General features: G+C 36.2%; 1 protein-coding gene and 1 non-coding gene across 2 annotated transcripts in view; one reads left to right on the top strand and one right to left on the bottom strand.

The window, feature by feature from the left end:
* ZNF804B (zinc finger protein 804B) overlaps positions 1-27,039 on the bottom strand; it is a 518,489-nt gene that overhangs the window by 281,836 nt on the left and 209,614 nt on the right. The window lies entirely within an intron of this gene.
* LOC133073165 (U6 spliceosomal RNA) lies at positions 12,535-12,645 on the top strand. The gene has a single exon (XR_009696874.1). It is a non-coding gene; the product is annotated as a U6 spliceosomal RNA (small nuclear RNA).

Raw genomic sequence — 27,039 nt, 5'->3', positions numbered from 1 at the left:
GGTGGAGTTTTAGGGGTCCCTAGCATACGGACCATGACCATATGTGTGATTGTATAAGAGGACTATATGTTCGCTTTACACCTGAAACTAACACAATATTGCAAATCAGCTAGGCTACATTTTTTTAAAAAGAGGATTATCAAATAAGGAGAAAACAGAACATTGACTAAAACCCCGGAGAAGACTGAGCAGATGAAATCAGATTGAGGGAAATATTAATACCATGTACACAAAAGAAGAGAACATTTCAAGAAGACCTGAATCAGCAGCAACAATGCTACAGAGGACAAGGGAGATGAGACCACAGAGAACCTACTGGATTTTGCAAATTAGGAGCTAACTTTTGTTACCACCAAACCTGTTTTTTTTTTTTAGTCTTTTTTTTTCATTTATTTTTATTAGTTGGAGGCTAATTACTTTACAATATTGTAGTGGTTTTGCCATACATGTAAATTTACATAGGTTTTAGCACCCTAGTAGGTTGAGGTATGGAAACGACCTGAGCAAAAGAAGGCAGGAAGTATGAAATTCTTTCCCCAAAAGTCAGTTCACAACATAAATGGGAAACCAGTAAAATTATTGGATTGGATACCTTTTGATGCTATTTTTCTTTTCAGACTTTAAAGGTTCATTTAGAATTTCATTAAGAAACTGGGTATTTATCTTGGAATCACCCTACAGACATGTGACCAAAGCACTTACCTACTGAAATACTCAAATTATCTTCACATTTTTCTTCTACAGTCCATTGTTTAATGATGTATTGTTGTACATAAAATATGAATCAATCAAAATCACAAATGTTTAACTTGCCTAAACATAAAATTTATTGTTAATAATGCACCCTTCCTCTACTTAGACATTTAAATGCGTCATAGTATGTATAATTCTACCCAAAGCAGTCTATAGATTCAGTGCAATCCCTATCAAGCTACCAACGGTATTTTTCACAGAACTAGACCAAAGAATTTCACAATTTGTATGGAAATACAAAAAACCTCGAATAGCCAAAGTAATCTTGAGAAAGAAGAATGGAACTGGAGGAATCAACCTGCCTGACTTCAGACTCTACTACAAAGCCACAGTCATCAAGACAGTATGGTACTGGCACAAAGACAGAAATATAGATCAATGGAACAGAATAGAAAGCCCAGAGATAAATCCACGAACCTATGGACACCTTATCTTTGACAAAGGAGGCAAGGATATACAATGGAAAAAAGACAACCTCTTTAACAAGTGGTGCTGGGAAAACTGGTCAACCACTTGTAAAAGAATGAAACTAGAACACTTTCTAACACCATACACAAAAATAAACTCAAAATGGATTAAAGATCTAAATGTAAGACCAGAAACTATAAAACTCCTAGAGGAGAACATAGGCAAAACACTCTCCGACATAAATCACAGCAAGATCCTCTATGACCCACCTCCCAGAATATTGGAAATAAAAGCAAAACTAAACAAATGGGACCTAATAAAACTTAAAAGCTTTTGCACTACAAAGGAAACTATAAGTAAGGGGAAAAGACAGTCCTCAGATTGGGAGAAAATAATAGCAAATGAAGCAACAAAGGATTAATCTCAAAAATATACAAGCAACTCCTGCAGCTCAATTCCAGAAAAATAAATGACCCAATCAAAAAATGGGCCAAAGAACTAAACAGACATTTCTCCAAAGAAGACATACAGATGGCTAACAAACACATGAAAAGATGCTCAACATCACTCATTATTAGAGAAATGCAAATCAAAACCACAATGAGGTACCATTACACGCCAGTCAGGATTGCTGCTATCCAAAAGTCTACAAGCAATAAATGCTGGAGAGGGTGTGGAGAAAAGGGAACCCTCTTACACTGTTGGTGGGAATGCAAACTAGTACAGCCGCTATGGAAAACAGTGTGGAGATTTCTTAAAAAACTGGAAATAGAACTGCCATATGACCCAGCAATCCCACTTCTGGGCATACACACTGAGGAAACCAGATCTGAAAGAAACACGTGCACCCCAATGTTCTTCGCAGCACTGTTTATAATAGCCAGGACATGGAAGCAACCTAGATGCCCATCAGCGGATGAATGGATAAGGAAGCTGTGGTACATATACACCATGGAATATTACTCAGCCATTAAAAAGAATTCATTTGAACCAGTCCTAATGAGATGGATGAAGCTGGAGCCCCTTATACAGAGTGAAGTAAGCCAGAAAGATAAAGAACATTACAGCATACTAACACATATGTATGGAATTTAGAAAGGTGATAATGATAACCCTATATGCAAAACAGAAAAAGAGACACAGAAATACAGAACAGACTTTTAAACTTTGTGGGAGAATGTGAGGGTGGGATATTTCAAAAGAACAGCATGTATACTATCTATGGTGAAACAGATCACCAGCCCAGGTGGGATGCATGAGACAAGTGCTCCGGCCTGGTGCACTGGGAAGACCCAGAGGAATCGGGTGGAGAGGGAGGTGGGAGGGGTGATCGGGATTGGGAATACATGTAAATCCATGGCTGATTCATATCAATGTATGACAAAACCCACTGGAAAAAAAAATAATAATAATAAAAAAAAATTACATATAAAATTGCAATTTAAGACAAGTGTATTTTGAGTTATGATAGCCTTCACCACCATCTGGAAAATGTTTCTATCATTTTATTTGTGTCATGTATATTTCTTCAAAGAAGACATACAGACGGCCAAGAGGCACATGAAAAAAATGTTCAATATCACTAATTATTAGAGAAATGCAAATCAAAATTACAATGAGATATCATTTCATACCACTTAGAATGTCCACCACCAAAAAGTCTACAAAAACTAAATGCTGGAGATGATGTAGAGGAAAGGGTTTCCTCCAACACTATTGGTAGGAATGTAAATTGGTATAGCCACTATGGAAAATAGTATGGAGTTTCCCTAAAAATATAAAAATTGAGCTACCATATTATCCAGCAATCACACTCCTGGGCATACATACAGAAAAAAAAAAAAAAAAGGTTCAATAGGATACATGCACCCAAAATATTCACTGTAATGCTGTTTATAGTAGCCAAGACATGGAAGCAAACTAGATGTCCATCAACAGATGAATGGAAAAAGATGTTGTACATATATACAATGGAATATTATTTGGTCATTACAAACATTTTGAAATAGTGTCATCTGCAGCAATATGGATGGACCTGGAGATTATTATGCCAAGTGAAGTAGTATAGTAAGTCAGAGGTAAGTGAAGTAAGTCAGAAAGAGACATAAATACATCACTTAAATGCAGCACCTAAAAAAAAAAAAAAAAAAAAAGGATACACATGAACTTATTTACAAAACAGAAACAGACTCAAAGACTTAGGAACTGAACTTATGGCTACCATATGGAAAAAGTCAGTAAGAGGGAGAGATTGGGAATTTGGGACTGACATGTATGTGTGTATGTTAGTTGCCCAATCCTGTCCAACTCTTCACAACCCCATGGACTGTACCTGATCAGGCTCCTCTGGCCATGGAATTCTCCAGGCAAGAATACTGGAGTGGGTTGCCATTCCCTTCTCTAGGGGATCTTCCTAACCCAGGGATCAAATCCCAGTCTCCTACATCACAGGCAGATCCTTTACAGTCTAAGTCACCAGGGAAGCCCAACATGTATGCATGGCCATATTTAAAATAGAAAACTAACAAGGACAAAGGCACAGGGAACTCTGCTCAATATTCTGTAATAAGCTAAACAGGAAAAGAATTTGAGAAAAAAATAGATACATGTGTGTGTATAACTGAATCATTTTGCTGTATACCTGAAACTAACACATTATTAATTATACTCTAATATAAAATAAAAAATATCTTAAATTAGGAGAGAATCAGTGAAGGAATATTTAATAACAATTGTTGCAGATGTTGATGCCTTTTTGAGTCTTCTTGGGACAGCAGGTTTGTGTTAAAAGACAGTTCCATTCCAAGAGTCTTCTAGAACCTTGAATTTTCTCTTAGCAAATAACATTTCTCAGTCCTACTCAAGGAAATGATGAAAATACTGAATAATCAAGGGATTTCTCATTTATGCGCTGAGTTAAAAAAGATATTTTACTTTTAAGTATCACTGAGGGATGAAACAAAGAATATAGTTGTTAACAAATTTTCAAAGGGATTAGACTAAATAGAATTTTAATTATGTGCCTAAAGAAAATATGTGGAAGTAAATATTTTTTTAGTAACCAGTAGAACAGACACAAACCTCCCTTCTGCTTATCCCTTTGTGAATTTTCTGAATTGAGTGTTAAAAATTAGATCATCTTTTCATAAAAAGAAAAAACATTTTGATATACTGATTCATTTGTCCCCTATTCTCCATAAAATGCTATTTTTAAATTTCAAACAGCTATTCATTTTTTTTACTAAGAAAAGTATCAACATTTTAAAGAATAAGATGATAAAAATGCTTTGATTATAATTAATCTTTGTGTACACTGAATGAGAAATAGAATCTTTATTGGAGAAGCAGTAATCAAATCAGTAGATACTACAAAACAAGTTATAAAAAGTTCTTTAATTATGAATTGCTCTTGTCCACACTTCTCTCTTTCAATCATTCGAATTATAAATCCAATTGAAAAAAATCAATAAAACATGATGAATAAGCAAATTATTTTCCTCTAGTGCTAGTCTTTAGGTTAAAATAGGGACAGCAACTTTACATACCATTGGTATGAGACATTTTAGTACTAATATTATGAAATATGTATTATTTTTATAAAAAATATTTAGGTAAATTGTACTTTCAATTTTACCAGTAAGGAACAGGAGTCTAGGATGATTCTCTGAAAATATATTGATAATCTGTAAAGCATAAATTATTGACTTTGTTCTAAAGTTGATGGAAATCTTGTGATTGTTCTGTATGCCATTCAAACAATATTTTCAAGTCCCCTGCCACAGGTTGAGAAACTTTGAACGAAAAAAGAGAAAAAAGTTATGGCTAAATACTAATAGCAAATGATTGCTTCAGATGAAGTAAACATCCCACATGTTTTCCTTAATGGTTAAATATATTTAACAAAATCTTGGTAGTCTTATTGTTAAAGCCTTTTTACTTCTATTTTACTGAGAAGTATTTGTAGCCGGCAGAGTTAATGCAGGCTCATTAAGGAAGCCACAGCACTCTGTGCATTAGGGCTCTGCGCTCACCCCTGCTTTTAGCCTAATTATCCCATATTGTGGGATGAGGAAGGCCATTCTTCCTGCTCACTAGTTCTCTTGACATTTTATGTCTCTGTGACCTTACCATCAATTTATCCAGGGTTCTTCAAAATTAACCAATCTTAAGTAACACTCTGGAACTTTAAAAATCAGATTTCTAGACCCCTTCCTCACAGGATTATGATTTGCTGAATTTAGGGTAGGGTGTCTGAATCTACATTTTAACAAAGGGGCAAGGTACCTTTTAAGATTAAATTCGGAAATAACATCTACTCCTCTGCTCTTCTTATATCCTGGGGATGATCTCTCTCATGCAGTGTGGTTCTAATCCATGAATAGTCTTTTCTCTGCATTTCTGCAGCCAGTGTGTCTTCTTTCTCCCATTTCTTGCAAACTTGGAGTTGACACTCGCATGCTTTTGTTTTGAAGGGCAAATCCCACTTTTCCACTTTCTTCTTCAATATCCTGTGGGATTAGAGTATCTTCCCCCAAATCTCTGAGGTTTCTGAGCAGAAAATGAGTAGAGGACTTGCTTCTACTAGATGAGTAGAGGACTAAGGCTTCCCTGGTGGCTCAGTCAGTAAAGAATCTGATTACAGTGCAGGAGATCTGGGTTCGAACCCTGGGTCAGGAAGAGCCCTTGGAGAAGGAAATGGCAACCCACTCCAATATTCTTGCCTGGGAAATCCCATGGACAGAGGAGTCTGTCAGGCTACAGTCCATGGGATGCAAGAGCTGGACATGACTTATCAACTAAACCACTACCACCACCAGAGGACTAGCTAGGATTAAATGGACAGGAGGATACTAGAAATAATAGATCCTCAGAACAGGAGGACTAGAGATGACATACCTAGGGCAGAATACGGATGTGAGTAGGAGGATCAACGTTTAAAAAACAGGGTGCAAACATAAGGTTTTGGCTAGTGACCTTAACTGGAGGGCATAGTGCCTCTGCCTGGTAAGGCTAAGAGTGATAAAGGGGAAGATATTCCTCTCCAGGAGAGAGAGACTAAAAAGGGTATTGGTAGCAAGACATGTACAGAATTTCAATCACATCCCTTATTAACTGGATATGATGATAACCATAAGAAGTGACCACTCTAAATAAACACAGTAAGAATCTGCCTGCAGTGAAGGAGACCCAGTTTCAATCCCTGGGTCAGGAAGATCCCCTGGAGAAGGGAATGGCAACCCACTCAAGTATTCTTGCCTGGAGAATTCCATGGACAGAGGAGACTGGCAGGCTACAGCCCAGGCGGTTGCAAAAAGTCAGACAGGACTGAGTGACTAACACTTTCACTAAATATAAACAAGTGATGACAGATAAAAAAAATGATGCTAACTTAAAGGTTGATTAGATGGTTCTAAGGGTATCTCTCAAATCCAGTTTGGGATGGTGGCCCCCAGCTCACATTTTAAGCATTCTGAATGTATATCAGTAAAACACATACTGCTTTTAAAATGTTATGCACAACATTTCTAATAAAGAATTGCATTCAATATGCTAGACAGTCTAGTTTATACAAACACACACACACATACACACCATGTGCACAAATCTTTTACCATGCCCATCTGTTGAGTCAGATGGAAGGAAACTACAGATGTCTTCCAACCTAAATGTCATGGTAGTGAGGGCATCAGTCTTGGCTCCCTACCAATCAATTATACTTTATATCTCATTATGTCAAGATTTTCGAATTCCCCTTGAGGCCATTCACACACTCTTGCTACTTAATAGAGTAGTGATTTGTTTTGTTCTTTGTCAATCTATGTTGCAAATGTTTTAAATAATGTAACAAGAAAAAAAGTCATATTACTGCTTTAAAGCAAATAGCCTGTGATGACTAGACTCTACATATAGGAAAGACTATAAATGCTGAAAAATTTAAATTGTTATATTTCAACTGAATTATTTCACAACCTCCCATTCAGAGCTGTCATCCCAAGGCACAACATATTGGTTTAGGTAGGCATGGTAAAGGTAATCTTAATATGTGATTAAAAAAAATACTTGAGAGAGATAGATAATGGTGTCTGTTCACTAAAATGTATCAGAAGGATAGTCCAAGAACATTAAATATGCAGGAGAATCATGGTCAAGAACCAGTAAAAAAGAATCACATAAAAGAGCATTCTGTGTGTGAACACTAGCAATGGGATGTGCCAGCTGAAACCAATGCAATTTTTTCCCCCAAAGGATGAAAGATTTAACCGTATATGATACAAGGTCCTTTATGCAAAAACACAATATAAAGTCACTATTTCTATGCAAAAAATACAAGAGGAATGTATAAAATATTTTCTTTGAAAATACATAGAATTTGCAATCAAGAGACTTTCGCTATTTCTTGTATTATTAACGCCCTGTTGGCATCATATATTTGTTAAAATAAGGGAACCAATATTGATACAAATGATCTACTAAAGTTCACAGATAATTCATATTCTCTTAGTTTTTACTGAATGCCCATTTCTGTTCCAGGATCTCATTCCCAACACCACATTATATTTGGTCATCATATTTTTTTTAGATCTTCTATACTGTAACAGTCTCAGATGTTCCTTGTTTTAGATGACCCTGACAGTTTTGAATATTGGTCAGATATCTGCAGAATGTCTTTTATTGGGAATTGTCTGAAGTTTCCTCATGATCAAGCTAATGTTATAGGGTTTAGGAGGAAGATCACAGAGGTAAACAGCTATCCTTATTACACCATAACAAAGGTATATATTATCAACACAATTTATCATTACTAGTATAAACCTTCTCACTTGGCTAAAGGAATATCTGTCAGGTTTATCTACTGTGTGATTTACATTTTTCCCTCCTTTCCACGTTATACTCTGGAAGAAAGTCACAACGCACAGCCTGGAATGAAGGAGTGGCAGTTATGTTCCTCTTCCTTGATGGCTAAATATCTACACTAATTATTTGGGATTCTACTGCACAAGAGATTTGTCTATGCTTTCATTTTTTTTCTTTACTTGATCGTTTATATCATCATGGACTAATTGGCGTTTGTTTTATACTTTGGGTTATAATCCACTCTACTTTATATATTTTGTTGGTCAAATTATTCCAGTTTTGGACCTTTCAGTTGACTCGTATGCCTCTTTGACATACAACCATCAATGACATGTGTTTGGTTTGTTTTTTGAGTACTTCTTTACTTTCTAGCATACCAAGATGCTCCAAGATAATCTTGTATATTTTCTGCCAAGCCCTAGAGTCAGGCCATCAAGCATTTCTCTAATTGTCCTTAGTTTCTTTAATTGGAGAAGGGTATTAGAAACCAAGACACAGGTGCATTCTGTGCTTATTCCTACTGGGGTGTCATTGCCTTCTAAGCTCTTTCAGCTGACAAAGCAAGATAATATGTTTATGTATACTATCCTGTGTGCATATGTATGCGTATGTGTGTGTTTACTGGTCCCCTAAACACACTTCTCCTCTTACTTATCTATAATCTCCCACTCAGACAGTAAGAAACTCAACTCTACTATTTGCCATCCATTATTCAGCTAAGAGCTTAATTCCTTAGTAGTTCATTTTTGAACTTAGAGCCAAACCCTGTTGTTTCCAGAATTTTTATTGTGTATAAATAGCATCTGGCATTTAATGTTAAATAGAAACATACCTTTCTTTATTCTCTCATGCCTACATCACTAGAAACATGTTTTAACAACCAAGCAAGTCTTCCTCTGAGGTTTGCTCTTGTTTCTTCATTTGGTGTTATAACCAGTGGGAATGAAATTACAATAGGTTATGTTCCAAATATTTGCTTTCCAGTCAGTCATTTGGAACTTGTGGCTTTTGTTTTAATTGAAACACTTTACAAATAATAGTAAGATTTCTAGGCTAGCTCACAACAGCCTATTTAACCCAGAATATAATTGTAAGGGTATATAATTGCAATTAAAAATGATAGAATGTAACATTAGTAAGTAGAAAGGGAAACATTAAAATAAATAACAAGTAGTGTTATATTAATCTTATATATTAATCTTAGATATAATTGCTTAGGCAAGGAAAGCAAGGCCTGAGAGTAAGAAGTCTATTAAATGCAGAGAAAACATCTGTGAAGGGGCAAACCGGCATGATGAATTCTGAGATGGCTACAACACAGAGTGTGATGTAGAGTGGATTCTAATAAGCCTGGACAGGCAAGCAGAAACTCAATTATTGTAGCCTTCAAGTGCCATGCCAAGAAGATGGGGTTTAAGTTTAGGGGAATGAGACGTTAACGATGAATTGTATGTAAAAGTATGGCATGATCTGATTAGCAACTTAAAATCTTACCCTGATGACAAACTTAAGGATAGATAAGAAAGGGGTGACAAAAGATGCAGGGTCAATTAAAAAATATTGAAATGGTGGAAACAAGAGATGAAAGCCTGACTTAAGTTAATAATCCAGTATTCTGAGGAAGGGGAAAAGTGGTCAGATATGAGAGGTGATAAAGAGATAGACATTTGGTTTCAATTATTATCACTTCAGTTTTCAGGTTTCAGTTATTATCGTTGGGGTGAGGGAGGAATGAACCTTTATGATTTCCCCTTTACTGGTCTGAGAGATGGAGAAATTAATTGGGCATCTCTTGGTGCCATTAATCAAGAAACGGTGTGGTAGGAAGAGAAGTCTGGAGGAAATCGTAATGAGTATTTAGTAACATGATTTACATGAAAAGTAGTCTTATCTTTCAATCATAATCCAGGTATTTTGTAATAATTTATAGTGGGAGTGATTTCCTAAGATACCTGCCAGAAAATGGAGAACAGAAAGGGTACAGAGGTGTTACAAAGAATTTATGTGTACTTACAGAAAAGGATTATCAAAGGTATACCATCATGACTATAAGAAATGCCAGCAGAAAAACTTAGATGAAGACACCTTACATTAGATCTCTTGAGAGGGAAGAAAGAAAATTCGACAAAGAGCCAAGAAGTCACCAAACCAGGCTCCAGTTTAGAATGGGTACCATCAGTCCAACTGGAGGTGGGGCTTGTTTGGGATTAAGGGAAAGAATTTAGGAGGAAATGTGCAATGGCTTGTTCCTTGTACAAAATCAATCGAGTCAGATGCATGTTTTTATGGTATTGGAATAGCACCATGGATTATTTTAGTTGTGATTTCCACTCTTAAAGTTTTCCTAAGATTCTCTTTGGGATATAACTTGATAAAATTAAAATCATCCTTGCTAGCTAGATAGTATGTCTATTATGTGTGCTATACCTGTAGTGCATTTCACATGACTTAACATTCATAACTCCTTATAATATTTTGTAACACAGCTTCAATTTTCTAACCACTTAATTTCATCTTTGCCCATCTGTTTTCCCGTGTGCAAATCAAACCTCTTCCTTCTCTGACACCTAATCTTCCCTCGCATTATTTTTCATGTCATTTACACCTGCGGGCACAGGGAGAACAGAACTGTAGCAATAAAAAAGCAGGCAATATGCCGGGATCTTTGGAAATCTGAAGTTCTTGAAGGACTAGTCATCACTTAACTTTTAGTTTTCTTCCAGAAAGCAAAACAAAATGAATGACATTATCGACAACAAAATCAAACAATCTAGTCCAGACCATCAGCTGTTTCTTTCTGTGTGTTAATTGATTTCAATCCAAAAGCTGGCATATAGCCTGGAATTAATTTTTATAATTTGCTTCTCCTGTATGGAAAATGGATCCACAGGAAACTGATGAAGAGGATAAGTTTTTATAACCATCTCCTATGTAAGCCTTTTTATACTAATGAATGTGATAAAAATAAATGAATGTGACTAAAACAAAGCAAAAAACAATTTGAGTATTTTTAAGAAAGTGTTGCAACAAATAAATATGATTAACCAATAAAGTGGGGGAAGATCTCTAAACAGAATCATTTTTCTTGAAGGATGGTGTTAAAGAAGGAACATTTCTATGGAAGTTTTCTGAAGTATACACTTGAGTCAAACAATCTGAATAAATACAATATTATCTTAGTTGAAGGTTTTAGCTGACAAGTAGCTGAAAACTACACTAGCAAAATTAAAAGAATCCAAAAAAAAACTTCAACATTTAGCTTATCTTTAGAAAACTGCCATGCCAACAAATATTGTCTACTTTTTAAGCCAAACATATTTTTCAGATGTTTTAGAGGCTTTGTAGATACATTTAAACAAACATAATAAAAGTTACAAAAATACACTAATTAATTAATTTACTAAAACTTTAGTTAGTTCTAATCTGTTATGGGAACTAATATATACATCAGTCAAGAAAGAACATATGAGCAATCTCATTTAAGAGACAGACAGGAGCACAAATAAAGTAAAATACAATGTTCTTTAGCAAAATCAATATCCTAAATTTGAGTAAAATTGATTATAAATGTCATGAAATATCTTAAAAAACAATTTCACTGGCATGTTGTAATAGGTCAAAATTACATAAATGCATGGTCATCATCTCTGCACATTTAATGAATATGAAAGAGATGCTATAGAAATAAGAAACATAATTTCTTATAATAATACTGCTGCTGAATTTTATATAAATACTGCATCATATTATATTTTGAAATTTTCTACAACTGAGTGCATTAGACAAAAGTCAGTTGAATAAAAGAAATTAATAGGGAAGAGTTAGCCTATGATGAAAGAATTAAATCACTCAGATTTAACAACATTAACTCAAGCACAGTGAAAATTACGTAAGATAATATTATTTATGATGAAATTTATGTAAGATGAAGAATCAAGAGATAAAACCGATTTTATAAACAAGTTGTAAAATTAATTGAGTAAATCACTACACATATATGATCAAAACTAAGAAAAGTCTGCTTAGAAAGTCTGTAATAAACATATCTAATACTATATTGACAGTGAAAGCTTCTGGGAGAGAGCCTGGATAATCTCTTTTTTCAAACTTTACATTTTACTCCAATACTCAGAACAAAGACGAATTAGTTTTATAAGAATAAAATCAAGTAAACTTTCTTAAAACGAATGAAATGAAACTTTACTCCAATAATGGCATTGCTTTTCTCAAAGCCCAGAAGCAAGACCCTATACTTTCATTTATATATTACACAGATGTCCTAGCATGTAAATGAGCTTGTGCATATTTGAAATAAGCAGATGCTTATTTCTCATTGCTTTGTTGCCCACTTTCTTAGGGTAAGAAATTTGGAAGAGGACAGCAATTCTGCCATATCTACAGTGCAAGTAGTATCTCTAGTTATATCTAGCAATAACCTATACTTTTCCTCTTTTGTAGGAAATAATCAAAGCAGCATTGACAGAAACCATCTGAAAATTTAAAAACAAACACTAATTAGTGCTTGCTTTGAAAGGACATATATTAAAATTGGAAAACTATAGACTGAAAAGATTAGCTTGGCCCCTGTGCAAAGATGACATGCAAATTTGTGAAGCACTCCGTATTTTTATCAATAGATAACTGGATTAAGATGTGGTATACATATACAATGGAATATTACTCAGGCATAAAAAAGAATGAGATATTGCCATTATCAGCAAAATGGAAGGGCCTAGAGAATACTATATTTAGTGAAGTAAGTCAAAGACAAATATTATATGATATCCCTTATATGTGGAATATAAAAAATAATACAAATGAATTTATATACAAAAGAGAAACAGACTCAGATACAAAAAAGAAACATGTGGTTTGATCTCTGCTCCTTTTCTTATTATATAAAGCTTTCTAATAACTAGTGTTATAATTAAGCATTTATGCTGTACACACATCAGTGAACACATATATTCTTTGCCCATTTGAAAATGGTGTTTAAAATATATGCTCCCATGTCAAGTATCACTCTATGTGAAACAGAAGAATAAATCTCTCTCATGTTGACCAACAATTCAGTCAGTATCTTTGAATATCCACATCCCCATGTTTTCAAAAGAATAAATAAAGCTTTGATCTCTCTCTGGTGAAATTTTATTTTCATTCCACATCTCATTTCTTTGTCATTTGAATTCATACTCATAATGTAGAGAGATTTTATTTTTCTTTTTATGGTGGTAAAACAGTGTTCTTACTCCTTTAGCTACAGAGAAGTTTTATTTAATACACCAATAAGAAATGTGTTCTCAAAATAAAATTAAAGTATGAAAAAGGAGGCCAATTGGTTCAGCAATAGAGAATCCACCTGCAATGTAGGAGTTTCAGTTTCCATCCCTGGGTCAGGAAGATCCCCTGGAGAAGGAAATGGCAACCCCTCTAGTATTCTTGCTTGGGAAATACCATGGACAGAGGAGACTGGCAGACTATAGTCCATAGGATTGCAAAAGAGTTGGACACCACTTAGCAACTAAACAACAATAGTAATTCCTTACAAAGCCAAGACTGTTGATGTTTATTATGTTTCTATCAGTAATATGTTAGGTTTTCAAGCAACTCAAAGATATATAGACAAGATACTTGATTTCTTTCTAGTGCTTAGAGTCCAGTTGGGGAGATAAGCCTTACACTTGAAACTTCTCCTTATAACAATGTAATAATATAAATTCTATACAAATCAAACTCCTGTATGTACACTCTGAAATAGGTGAGGCCACAGGGCTGCTGTCATAAGGGTATGTTCAATTGCTTATTGAAAGAGCTTGAGCTGAAGGATGTTTTGAAATAGTTACAAATGTTTATTGTACAGAAGACAATGATACACAAGTGCAAGAATCAAGCATTGAGGATTATGTAAATAACTAATCTGCTGGGAAAAGCATAGGAAAAAATCCCAAGCTGTACTACATAGAGCTATTTGATGGAGGACTTTAAATAATAGACTCGAAGAGAAGAAATGACTTAAATTATTTCAAGTTAAGAAATTATCACCATTATTTAAGAAATGATTTGCTTGGAAATGAGGTACCACTTAAGTTTATTTAGTAAGTACGTTTGGCTTTATTCAACTTCATTCAACTTTAAGCCCACTTTTCTTTTGTAGAATGAAATAAGCCTAACACAGGGTCTTAAGGTCTAGAACTAGATTTAGGGGGAGAAGAAAAAAGTTTCAAGCTCTGGAAGTACACTGTGATGAGTGCAAATCAGTCTGGTATTTAAAGTGAGTCAGAGGTAAATGCCAGGAGAGATACATCAAGTAAAAGGGATACACTGTATAGAGAGCAAACAAAGAAAAACATAGTAAGATGCTAGCAACAGGGAATAAAGCAAGCTACAGAGCAGAGCAAGGCAAACAAGAGCTGGAATTTGTTTAGGTACTGGGGTCCTTGGTGTTTCATTTTACTGGTTACATGGTTCTTAAGTATATTGTGTGTGTGAGTGTGAGAGTGTGTGTGTATGAGTGTGAGAGAGTATGTGTGTATGAGTGTGAGAGAGTGTGTGTGTGAGTGTGTGTGTGAGTGTGTGTGTGAGTGTGTCTGTGTGTGAGTGTGAGAGTGTGAGTGTGTGTGTGTGAGTGTGAGTGTGTCTGTGTGTGAGTGTGAGAGTGTGTGTGAGAGTATGTGTGTGAGAGTGTGAGTGTGAGTGTGTGTGTGAGTGTGAGAGTGTGAGTGTGAGAGTGTGTGTGTGTGAGTGTGAGAGTGTGTGTGTGCACACTCTCAGTTGTGTCCAACTCTTTGCAACCCTATGGACTGTAGCCTGCTAGGCTCCTCTGTCCCTGAGGTTTCCCAGCAAGGATACTGAAGTGGGTTGCCATTTCCTCCTCCAGGGGATCTTCCCGACCCAGCGACTGAGCCCATGTCTCCTGGGTCTCCTGCAATGGCAGGAAGACTCTTTACCACTAAGCCACTGCAATGCTCATCATTTGTGTAGGCAGTAAGCATTATGCACTTTGGAAAGGAATTCGGTTTTACTCCTTAAGAAGCTAAACACAGCAAAAGCTAGAAAATAGACTGGTATTATTTTCTAAAAATAGATTATTTGTGCTGTGGGGCAGGAAGAAAATTCCACAATTAATAAAAATATGGTGAATCACAAATCATTAGTTGTCATTAGTGCCATAAGAGAACTGGAGGTATGAGAAGGAAATAAATTGAATGAGGATGTTGGAAAATATTTATTATAGGAATAGGGACTAGAAAAAGGGAGAAGGAATTTAAACAATTAGGCCTTCTAGACAGGCTATATTGCTTTAATATTACATTAATATATTTTATGACTATCAGAATCTTTTTTTGCCAGAACTTGGATATGCCCTGTTACCTTTTTATGAATTGAGGATCCATCCAAAGAAAAAAAAATAGTGGAAATTATATTTCCATTTACATGGGAATATTTGAGGCACAGGGTGCATTATATTGAAGGAATACTTAGGTTTATCGGTTCCTATTAGAAGGAAAATGTATCATCCATTACAGTTTTGTTTACATCTAAATTTGCTTCTGCTTCCAGTCTGTTCATTTTGGCATGTATGCAATCAGTTTGTCAATAAGAAAAGATCAATAAATCATCCATGGTGGGTATAGAACTATTTTATAACGCTAAAGGGTCTGTGGTTCCTGTACCTGTTACAGTCTTCTAGTATTTATGATCCTTGCCCTTTATATAAGGTATGTTGATTCACATCTTCCTATTAAAACAGGACATACAACCTTTCCTGGCTCAGACAGTAAAGAGCTTGCCTGCAATGCAGGAGACCCGGGTTCAATCCCTGGGTCAGGAAGATCCTCTGGAGAAGGAAATGGCAACCCACTCCAGTATTCTTGCCTGGAAATCCCATGGACAAAGGAGCCTGGCAGATTACAGTTCATGGGGTTGTAAAGGACACGACTGAGTGACTTTACTTTTTCAACTATTTTAGACCACGAATTTTTGTGTTTCTTCCTTTTTCTCTAACGGCAGTCCTACTAAGTCAAAGATGCAAGGTTAAGGAACTCAGATACTTGAACCTATCACAGAGGAGTTTCTGCATTGTGCTGTGTACAGAAGTCCCTGCAAATAAGGAAGAGTCACCAGATTTCCCTCACTACCCTTCATACATCTACATGATGGCCTGCATCTCACAGAAGCTGCCCTCTCCTAGTTCATGGGCCACTGCCAAGCAGAGTACATGTAGGAAAGAGCATGATTTTGGTAAGGTAAATTTTTAAATAAAAATAAATTTATATTTTCAAAAAATGGTTTTTAATTGAGACTGCATCTTTTAAAAATTATTTATAAAATGAGTGAGATGGTAGATTTTTGTCTTTAAAGAAACACAAATGTTTAATGGTTTTGCATACCAATATAAAGCTAGTAGATATGGTTAAATTTCAGCAAAACTGTTCAAATTGCTAAAGTATGATGCCATCAAGATTTTGCATTCATTATGTCAGCAAATCTGGAAAATCTAGCAATGGCCAAAGGACTGGAAAAGATCAATCCTCATACCCAATTCCCAAGAAGGGTAGTACCAAAGAATGTGCTAACCATCAGACAATTACACTCATCTCCCAAGCTAGGAAAGTCATGCTTAAAATCTTATGTGCTAGGCTTCAGCATTATATGAACCAAGAACTTCCAGATGTTCAAGCTGGGTTTAAAAAAGGAAGAGGAACCAGAGATCAAATTGCCAACGTTCTCTGGATTATAGAGAAAGCAAGGGAATTTCAAAAACATCTATCTCTGTTTCATCGACTATGCTATAAAATCTTTGACTGTGTTTATCCTGACAAACTGTGTAAAGTGCTTAGAGAGATGTTAATACCAGACCATCTTACCTGTCTCCTGAAAAGCCATAGGCAGGTCAAGAAACAACAGTTAGAACTCTGCAGAACAACTGATTGGCTCAAGATGGAGAAAGGAGTATGACAGGGATGTCTGCTGTCACCCTGTTTGTTTAAATTATACGCTAAGCACATCATGAGAAATGCCAGACTGAATGAGTTATAAGCTGAAATCAAGATAGGAAGGAGAAATATCAACAACGTAAGATATGTAGATCAGTCAGTTCAGTTGCTCAGTCATGTCTGACTCTTTGCAACCCCATGGACTGCAATATTCTAGGCTTCCCTGCCCATCATCAACACCCAGAGCTTGCTCAAACTCATGTCCATTGAGTCATTAATGTCATCCAACCATCTCATCCTCTGTTATCCCCTTCTCCTCCCACCTTCAATCTTTCCCAGAATCAGGGTCTTTTCTAACGAGTCAGTTCTTTGCATCAGGTGGCCAAAGTATTGGAGCTTCAGCTTCAGCGTCAGTCCTTCCAATGAATATTCAGGACTGATTTCCTTTAGGACTGACTGGTTTATCTCCTTGCAATGCAAGGGACTCTCAAGAGTCTTCTCCAACACCACAAGGTGAAAAGCATCAACTCTTTGGAGCTCAGCTTTCTTTATGTGGATAATGCCACTCAAATGGCAGAAAGCAAAGAGGAACTAAAGAGCCTCTTGATGAGGGTGAAAGAGGAGAGTAAAAGAGCCATCTTAGGAAAATATATTAAAAAAACTAATACCATGGCATCTGGCCCCATTACTGCATGGCAAATAGAAGGGGGAAAGCTGGAAACAGTGACAGATTTCCTCTCTTGGGCTCCAAAATCACTGTGGATGCAGACATGAAATCAGAAGACAATTGCTTCTTGGCAGGAAAGTGATGAGAAACCTAGACAGTCTGTTGAAAAGCAGAGACATTACTGTGCCAACAAATGTCCGTATAAGTCAAGGCTATGGTCTTCCCAGTGGTTACGTACAGTTGTGAGAGTTGGACCATAAAGAAGGCAGAGCACTGAAGAATTGATGCTTTCAAACTCTGGTGCTGGAGAAGACTCCTGAAAGTTTCTTGGACAGCAAGGAGATCAAACCAGCCAATCATAAGGGATATCAACCCTGAATATTCACTGGAAGGACTGATGTTGAAGCTGAAACTCCAGTATTTTGGTCGTCTGATGCAAACAGATGACTCATTGGAAAAGTCCCTGATGCTGGGGTAAAAAGAGGGCAGAAGGAGAAGAGGATCACAGGGAGGCCTAGTGTGATGCAGTCCATGAGGTCGCAAAGAGTCAGACAAAACTGGACAACTGAAGAACAACAACAATAAAAATCTGATTCCCAATATTTTTGGAAAAATGTTAGTTCATTCATCCTTATACCTTTAAACCTCTACTACAGACTATAGAACGTTTAAAATAGAAATATTCTGATGTCTGCAAAATTGAAAGTTTAACGTGATAAAACTGTAACTCTTGGTACTCATTTTGACGGTCAAGTGAAAACTATGAATGAAGGAAAAGGATGAAGGAAATCCTTTTGAAGGAAAATGAAGGAAAAGGTTCACATGAACCGTGAACTTCCAGATGTTCAAGCTGGATTTAGAAAAGGCAGAGGAACCAGAGATCAAATGGCCAACATCCACTGGATCATTGAAAAAGAAAAACATCCAGAAAAACATCTGCTTCTGCTTTATTGATTTAACAAAGCCTCTGACTGTGTGGATCACAACAAACTGTGGAAAATTCTTAAAGATATGGGAATACCAGACCACTTGACCTGCCTCCTGAGAAATCTGTATGCAGGTCAAGAAGCAACAGTTAGAACCAGACATGGAACAATGGACTGGTTCCAAATCAGGAAAGGAGTACGTCAAGGCTGTATATTGTCACCCTGCTTATTTCACTTATATTCAGAGTACATCAGGTGAAATGCCGGGCTGGATGAAGATTGTTATTAAGATGGAATCAAGCTGTAGTCAGGATTGCTGAAAGAAATATTAATAACCTCAGATATGTAAATGCCACCACACTGGCAGAAATTTAAAAAGAACTGTAGAGCCTCTTGATGAGTGAAAGAAGAGAGTGAAAAAACTGGCTTAAGACTCAACATTCAAAAAATTAGGGTCATGGCATCTGGTCCCATCACTTTATGGCAAATAGATGGGGAAACAATGGAAACTGAACGACTTTAATTTGGGGGGCTCCAAAATCACTGCAGGTGATGACTACAGCCATGAAATTAAAGGATGCTTACTGCTTGGAAGAAAAGCTATGACCAAACTAGACAGCATAATAAAAGGAAGAGACATTTACTTTGCTGACAAAGATCTGTCTAGTCAAAGCTTGATTTTTCCAGTAGTCATGTATGGATGTGAGAGTTGAACTATAAAGAAAGCTGAGCTCAGAAGAACTGATGCTTTTGAACTGTGGTGTTGGAGAAGACTCTTGAGAGTCCCTTGGACTGCAAGAAGATCCAACCAGTCCCCTAAAGGAAATCAGTCCTGTATATTCATTGGAAAGAGTGATGCTAAAATTGAAACTCCAATATTTTGGGCACCTGATGTGAAGAAATGACTCATTGGAAAAGACCCTGATGCTGGAAAAGATTAAAGGCAGGAGGAGAAGGGGACGACAGAGGATGAGATGGTTAGATGGTATCACTGACATGAGTTTGAGGAGGCTCTGGGAGTTGGTGGTGGACAGGGAAGCCTTGTGTGCTGCAGTTCATGGGGTCGCAATGAGTCAGAGATGACCGAGCAACTGAACTGAAGCTTCCAGTAATGAGGATGCTGTTGATGCAGATGATACTTGAGTTAACCAGGGACTAAGCAGTGGTCCTCAATCCCAGTGTAACCCCCAGGGTTGAGAACACAGGTCTATAATCTGAAAGCGGCTAGGGAGAGTTTTATAAGGCAGATTATTGGAGAAAGAACTGCAAGTCCCATCCTCCCTTGGCAGGCTATAATGTCATTAGTACTTCTTTCACCTAAAGTTTAGTAAGGGTAACTTTAAGGAGGCTTCTTGAAGAATTTGTGATAGTTCTCCTAGAGTTAGGAGGACTTGATGTTCTGTCTTCAAGTTCCTGCCCATGATACCTGTAGGAGTCCGAAGGATGGCAATAAGTTTACTCTGGCAGGGGAGCCAAGGTGAGTTGTGCTACATCTGGGAATAAATTCCCTTTTAAAGTGGGTGAATGGATGTTTGAGATTTTCTGTGGTTCAAATGTGAACCCTGAAGAAATGAAAACTTACCTCAAAACACCTTTAGTCCTGACCAACAGGATTACATGAAAGGTACGACAGGATTTCACAGCCAGATCCTGGATTCAATGGAGAAAAGAAAATTGATGGAGGATGGCCGGTCAACAAAGAGCCCCAGCCAGAAAGAAAAAAACAAATATCATATGATATCACTTATATGTTGAATCTTTATACATACACACACACACACACACACACACACACACACACACACACACACATATATATATATATATATATATATATATATATATACACACACACACACACAAAACAGAGATAGACCCCCAGACATAGAAAACAAACTTATAGTTCCCAAAGTGGAAAGGTGGAGGAGGGATAAATTAAGAGTTTGGGATTAATAGGTACATGCTACCTTATATAAAGAGATGGTTGGATGACACCACTGATTCAGTGGACATGTACTAAGGCAAACTCTGGGAGATGGTGAGGTACAGGGAGGCCTAGCATGCTGCATGAGGTTACAAAGAATCCACGACTTGGTGAATGAACAACAACAGCAACACCCTATATAAAATAGATAACCAACAATGACCTACTGTATAGTACAGGGAAATATACTCAAGAACACACACACACACACACACACACACACACTGATAGAGAGCCTCAGTGCTATTCTGGGAATTACAGCTAAAGGGGCTCTGCATGGGAGGCTGTTTTGTATCTATGAGAGCACACATGAGGGAAAGAGTATTTTAAATATGATAACATATTTTATTTATATATGGTGCATATTTATATATGTACAAAATAAGTATTATTATATACTTGTACTTACTATCTTTAATATTTTTACATACCCAGAGAGGTCAACTAAGAAACAGCCCTGAAATCCTGCATTCCAAACCAGGAAGGATCTCTAATGATCTCTATGGATCTTCTAATGATCACCTTTGTCCATCCCGTAAGGAATTTTAGCCAAGTTTCTGGTGGAAAAGAGTCTTCTATCAGAGACCTAAGACTCAGAACATTAATGTAGAGAACAATAGTATTCATTTTCCTACTGAAGAAAATTCTAATGCCTCTTGCCTAACCCTCCCCTTAGCAACACAAGGATAATAGTCTTATACTGATCTTTAGCTCCTTCTTCTCTAATCTAATTAGTGTTTTCTCTAGAATATCACAGGGTAAAGGTGATGCAGGGACTCCAGTCACTCCCCACAATAGATCCTGTTGCAGTAACAACAGAAGTCACCCGGGGGACCCTTTAATGAGACAGGGCCAGAGCTCAGTGACCCCAACCAGGTAGCCTCTTGTCAGGCTGAAGAAGTTACAGAAGACAGATCTCTGCCCTTCATCTTCCCAATAAAGTTATTTTGGGGTTTATGTTTCTCAGGGAGGATTTGAGGCCAGAAGATAGATGCCACCATACTCCCTGCCTCTCAGCATAAACCAATTGGAGATTCATCCCCTGTGGACTGAAACTCTAAGACAAGAAGAGCAAGGCAACTAAGAGAGGATGGTGGGCCTTTCCCAGAACACATATTTCTCATCTTTGAAGTCAGGAGACCTCCCTGACCGCACATGTGCAGAAAGTCTCCTTGGAGGTCAAAGGGGGGAGTGATGCCAAGAGTTGTTCTACCCATACACCTTTTTGGTAGAATCCATCTTGGCTAAGAGATGTGTGCATGAGTATCGGAGGTTCCTGAGATATAGCAAATCTGGATCTGAGCCAGGCAAATTAAAATGATTAGCCAAAGGAAACCTGGAAGAAATGCCCCATAAAAATAACTCAAACTGCCATAAGGGTACAACTCAGGGACTTCTTTCCTTTAGAGTCTGCCCATATGTCTATCACATATACTGCATGTTTTTTCCTCTTAATAAATACTTTACTTGCTTCACTAAAAAAAAGGAAAGAAAAGGTAGAAGGGTTGTAGAAATTAAAAGAATGTGTTGGGCTGTGCTGTGATAAATCACTTTAGTTGCATCCAACTCTGTGCAACCCTATGGACTGTAGCCCACCAGCCTCTCTGTCCTTTGGATTCTCCAGGCAAGAAGAGTGGAACAGGTTGCCATTTCCTTCTCCAGGGGATCTTCCTGATGATCAAATCCATGTCTCTTAAGTCATCTGAATTTGCAGGAGGGTTCTTTACCACTAGCGCCACTTGGGAAGGCCAAAAATGAATAGTCATGTCAATGTCATAATGGTATGTTATGAGTCCTGTTTATTCAATACAAAGACTATTTGTATTGTATTGTATTGTATGCATTATCTAGTTTTTTTCTTCAAATAAGCAAAGGCTAGATGAAAAGGAAAACCACTGATCATTAAATCAATTACAAAGAAAAGCTGGATCCTAGAATTAACACTGAATTTTATCACAGCATCATAAATAGTCAATAAAATACACATTTTCTACTAAGATCAAGAAAATATGTCACTATAGAATGAAAGTCTGTTAAAATTATTTACTTTGAAGTTTCCTGTTAACGGCATATCTGCATGCTATAGCTTTGATTCAATAACATCTTTTCTTACAAAAGAAAAAAAAATCCATTTCAAAGTGCTCTAGAAGAGAACACTGACTGCTAAGAAATTAAAAATCACAATTAAATGGGTTTGTAGGTTTTACTGATGTATGTTGGTTTTTGATCAAAACATATCAACCTCCAAGTTTGAAAAGAAAAAGATATACAAGGAAATTTACCATAATTGACCTGCTTTCTTGTGGGTTTTAATTTCTATTATTTCAAAACAAAATATTTCCTATTAATTCAGAGCTTATAAGCTCTGAGTTGAACCAATCTGGCATTATGTATCATGCACAATATTTTATTCACAAAGATACAGGTTTCCTCCCTAAAGATTCCCCTTACATTGCTTAGAAGACATGATGGATTATAGTATGTACAGAAAAAACTCCTCCACATTATTTCAATGAACACTTAAAAGTGGCATATGTGAGAAGCAATTATTGTGGAAGTAAAGAGTGGCTGAATTTTCTTCAGGAGAAAAGCATTAAAATACCAATAGTTAATTCAACATTCAATCAATAATTGCATTAATCTCTGGGGGACATCTATACACCAGACTTTGGCTTTGGAAGATATGAAAATTTGCCTCTTAAAAAATATGAAATAAATATAGTAACATATTTTCATAGCCCATAATAAGGCCTTGTTAGCCTAGAAGTTGTTGAAATTCAATCTGCAAGTCTAATTATCACTCATAACACAATATTGACTCAAATATGTCACCTTTTTCCAACCAGCTTCCCTTTTTGATTTAAAGTTCGGTATACTACTAGGAAGGAGAATTATAGAAGTATTAGAATTATGAATTTTTTCAGACTCAGCAGTCTCCAAATATTGTCGACATTATCAATTCTAACAAAATATTTGTTGAAGTGACAATAAATTTTAAAGATGATTAAATGTTGATCTAAAAGTAATCTTTTCGATCAGAACCCTCTTCTATTTCTCAAAGGAATGTTATATTTTCTGGTTGAATGTGTGTTTATGAAAAACTGATAATGAAGGGCGGATTTTAAAAAATCATACTCTATTATTAATATCTATTAAGTACTGATGCTATGCCAGGCAGGAACTATGTTGGAATCTAGGGGGAAAATGAGTGAAACACATCTCCTGACCTCTGAAAGCTGACAATTGGGAATAGAGTCTGACAAGTAAATACACAATTCACAAAAACTATTAGGTATTGCTACAAGAGATGAATAATGGACATTTTAACAGAGATTGGAACAATTAACTCTGTCTGGATAAACTGGAAACAATTTCGAAAGAAAAGACATTTTAAGAAGGGGAGAAAAGAGGAAAAGGGAGACTGGGACATATTTGTGGCATATGAATGATTGAAAGATGGAGGAAAACAACAATTCAGAATCCATTTTTACTGAAGTTTCAGGCTTTGTGTCATCACTTAGTACCTTAGTGGACATGTAATAGCTTTTTAGTAAACATGTGATGATTGAATGATTCCAGCAGATGCAGGATAAGGAACTATTGATGCCTCATCCTATACTTGTATCTGTTCAGCATGTTTGACCTTCTTAAAACAAGACAAAACACCTGCAGCTCTCCATCCATAGCTCTGATATACTAGGAAAGAGGTAAGAGCTACAACAGGTTAGAGAGAGAAAGTTCTGCTACATGTCTTCCAGTCTAGGCCCCTAGAGTATCCCTTTAATTAATGCCGAGCAAGTATGTCCTCAAAAAGTACATGCTGCTACAAGAAAATTCTGGAGCAACACAACAGTTTCTGTTTAAAGAAAAATAAAAAGGTAATGTTCAAAAAAGGAAGAAGGGCAGGCATCTTGAGTTTAATTCTAAAAATATGCATGAAAGGAATAATCAGTAAGGAGGCAAATCCAAAAGATAGAATAATTATTCTAGTAAAACCAGTAATACTGTTCTTATAGCTATGTGGCCTATAATTTATGAGAATTCTCTGCATATCATAAAGGGTTTGCAGAAGAGTGATTTCAGAAGGTAAAGGCACTGCTTCCCTCTTCAGAGAATTACTAATTAGAAGAACAGGAAAGGTGGAAGGACACATATAACTTTCACAGGATGCCCACAAAGTTAGTAAGAATGGCAGAATGAATGTCTCTACTAGAGGTTGGCACATTATATTAAAACTTATAACTGTATATTTCCATATCATCAAGGGTTATCTTATCAGGTTTTGTCTTCTCATCACATGGAAAAATACCTAGCCCACAGGAAATGCTTAAGAATGGTTGAATAAAGAAATAAATGTGTAAGTGGTGAATTACATATTATGAAGCAGCAGCCTTTCAAACCAATGGTATGTGACTACTCAGTCTTTGACTACAAGGTCAAAATATCAAATGAAATGTATACTCTGGTGCAGTAGTTGGTAAACTTTGGCTGTAAAGGGATAGACAGTAAATATTTCAGGTTTTTAGGGCCAGAGAGCAGCTGTTTCAACCTTTCAACTCCTTCATTGTAGTGTGGAAACAGCCAGTGTTAGTCACTCAGTCGTGTCTGACTCTTTGAGACCCCATAGACTGTAGCCCACCAGGCTCCTCTGTCCATGGGATTCTCCAGGCAAGAATGTTGGAGTGGGTTGCCATTCCCTTCTCCAGGGGATCTTCCTGACCCAGGGATCAAACCCTGGTCTCCTGTATTGCAGACAGATTCCTTACTGTCTGAGCCACCAGCGGAAGGGTGACAGCCAGGAGCAATAGATAAAGAAATAGACATGGCTTGTTCCAATAAAGCTTCATTTATAAGAACAGGCAATGAGAAGATTCCCAAGCCCCACTTACTTTGTATGCTTTTGTTAAAGATATGGATAAGAAATAAAACTTTAAATACTTAATTTTTATACCATTAAAAGTTAGATATTAGAGAAAAAACAAATTAATATTAGATCTATAAAATTACAAGAAGAAATTTCAGAACTTGTTTGTTTAGTATAAGGTATTAAGGATATAAAGTTTTTAATCTCCTTTGATCTAGAGGAGTCTATAAGAAAAGTATGCAAAATACTACTGAATTATATTGCTTAAAGATCTGTTTTCATTGAAAGCTGCAAAGGCTTTGCACTATTATTGTTTTGTGGAAGAAAGATGAGAAGAGGGCAGAAATGAGGAAGGAAAATAAGGGGGAGAAGGAGAAGAAGGGGAGGAAGAAAAAATAAGAGAAGGAAGAGACCAGTTGTGTGTTATTGCTTCAGGTTTTATATCCATACTGAAATGTATTTGCCTAGCAAGATTCACATTTTCAGAAATAACTCTATTCCATGTTCTATTGCAATACTAAAGCTAAAAAATTTTACAACCCTGATATTTATGCAATTTTTACAGAAAGTTTCTATCTTGTTTCCAAAATTGGAAGAAAGTGACTAATGCTATGATGCAAAATACAGCTTTAAAAAAAGTTTCCCTTCTCTCTAAGCAATCATGTATATGGCATATAATTTTAACTAATAACCACAAAGTGTGCAAAAATTTTTTGGTTTCTTCAGCTACATAATGAGTTTGACTTGCAGGCACCAGAATTTAATGTTAAAAGTAAACAATTTGTCCTCCTTTCTTCCTCCCTCTTATTTTTTTCCTAGATTTGACTAGAGATAAAAGGGGGAAAAAGTCACTCTAATGACAGTAATTGTTGCCTAATGGCAAACATGCTGTCAAATTAGCCTAAGTGTCCATTTAAAAGTAAACTTTTATGTGGCTTGCTAAACTATTAAGGGTATTAGTTAAGACATGGAATTGATTTACTTTACCCATTGCATTAACCTCATCTTGCATACTCATCAGTTTCTTATACAGGGCAAAGCAAATGCACCTCGATGTTTTATAAAATTGAATTTAACATCAAGCCATTCACTTTTAAATGCTACACATTGCTATAATAATAAGAGGGTGACTAAGACAGTCAGAATCCTCATTACCGGTAACTAAATGAATTTTCAGTAATAGAGTCCTCATGGAAAATGAATTTCATGTCCTTGTACACCAAATGTAATTAGTAGCAAATAGGCTTAATTTCGATAGGGTTTTAGGTTCTTTGATCCATAAAACCAAGAGATAGGCACTTTTTAACCTAACTGAAGGAAGTTAGAGAAAGATCAGGACTTCAATGACAATCCAGTTTCTACTTGACAATGAAAAAGGAAATACTCAATCTGATAAAGGGTTAATATAAACAGTGTGTATATAAAACAATAAAATTCTTAAATGCATATTTAATAATAAGTACATATATGAAAATAATAAATAAATATGTCTAAAAAAATTGTATATATTCAGAAATCAAACTTAGCAATGCCATGTGGATTGAGGATGTAAACAGGATATAGTCAACTATCTAAGGCAGCATGGTGCTTCTGGTCACCACTCTGGACTAGAAAACAGCTGAGCTTTTATCAATAATTTAATCCTA

The sequence above is a fragment of the Dama dama genome, chromosome 18 (genome assembly GCF_033118175.1).
Source record: "Dama dama isolate Ldn47 chromosome 18, ASM3311817v1, whole genome shotgun sequence".
NCBI lineage: Eukaryota > Metazoa > Chordata > Mammalia > Artiodactyla > Cervidae > Dama > Dama dama.
Note: the sequence above shows the minus strand (reverse complement) of the source record. Positions and strands in the feature narration are given on the sequence as shown.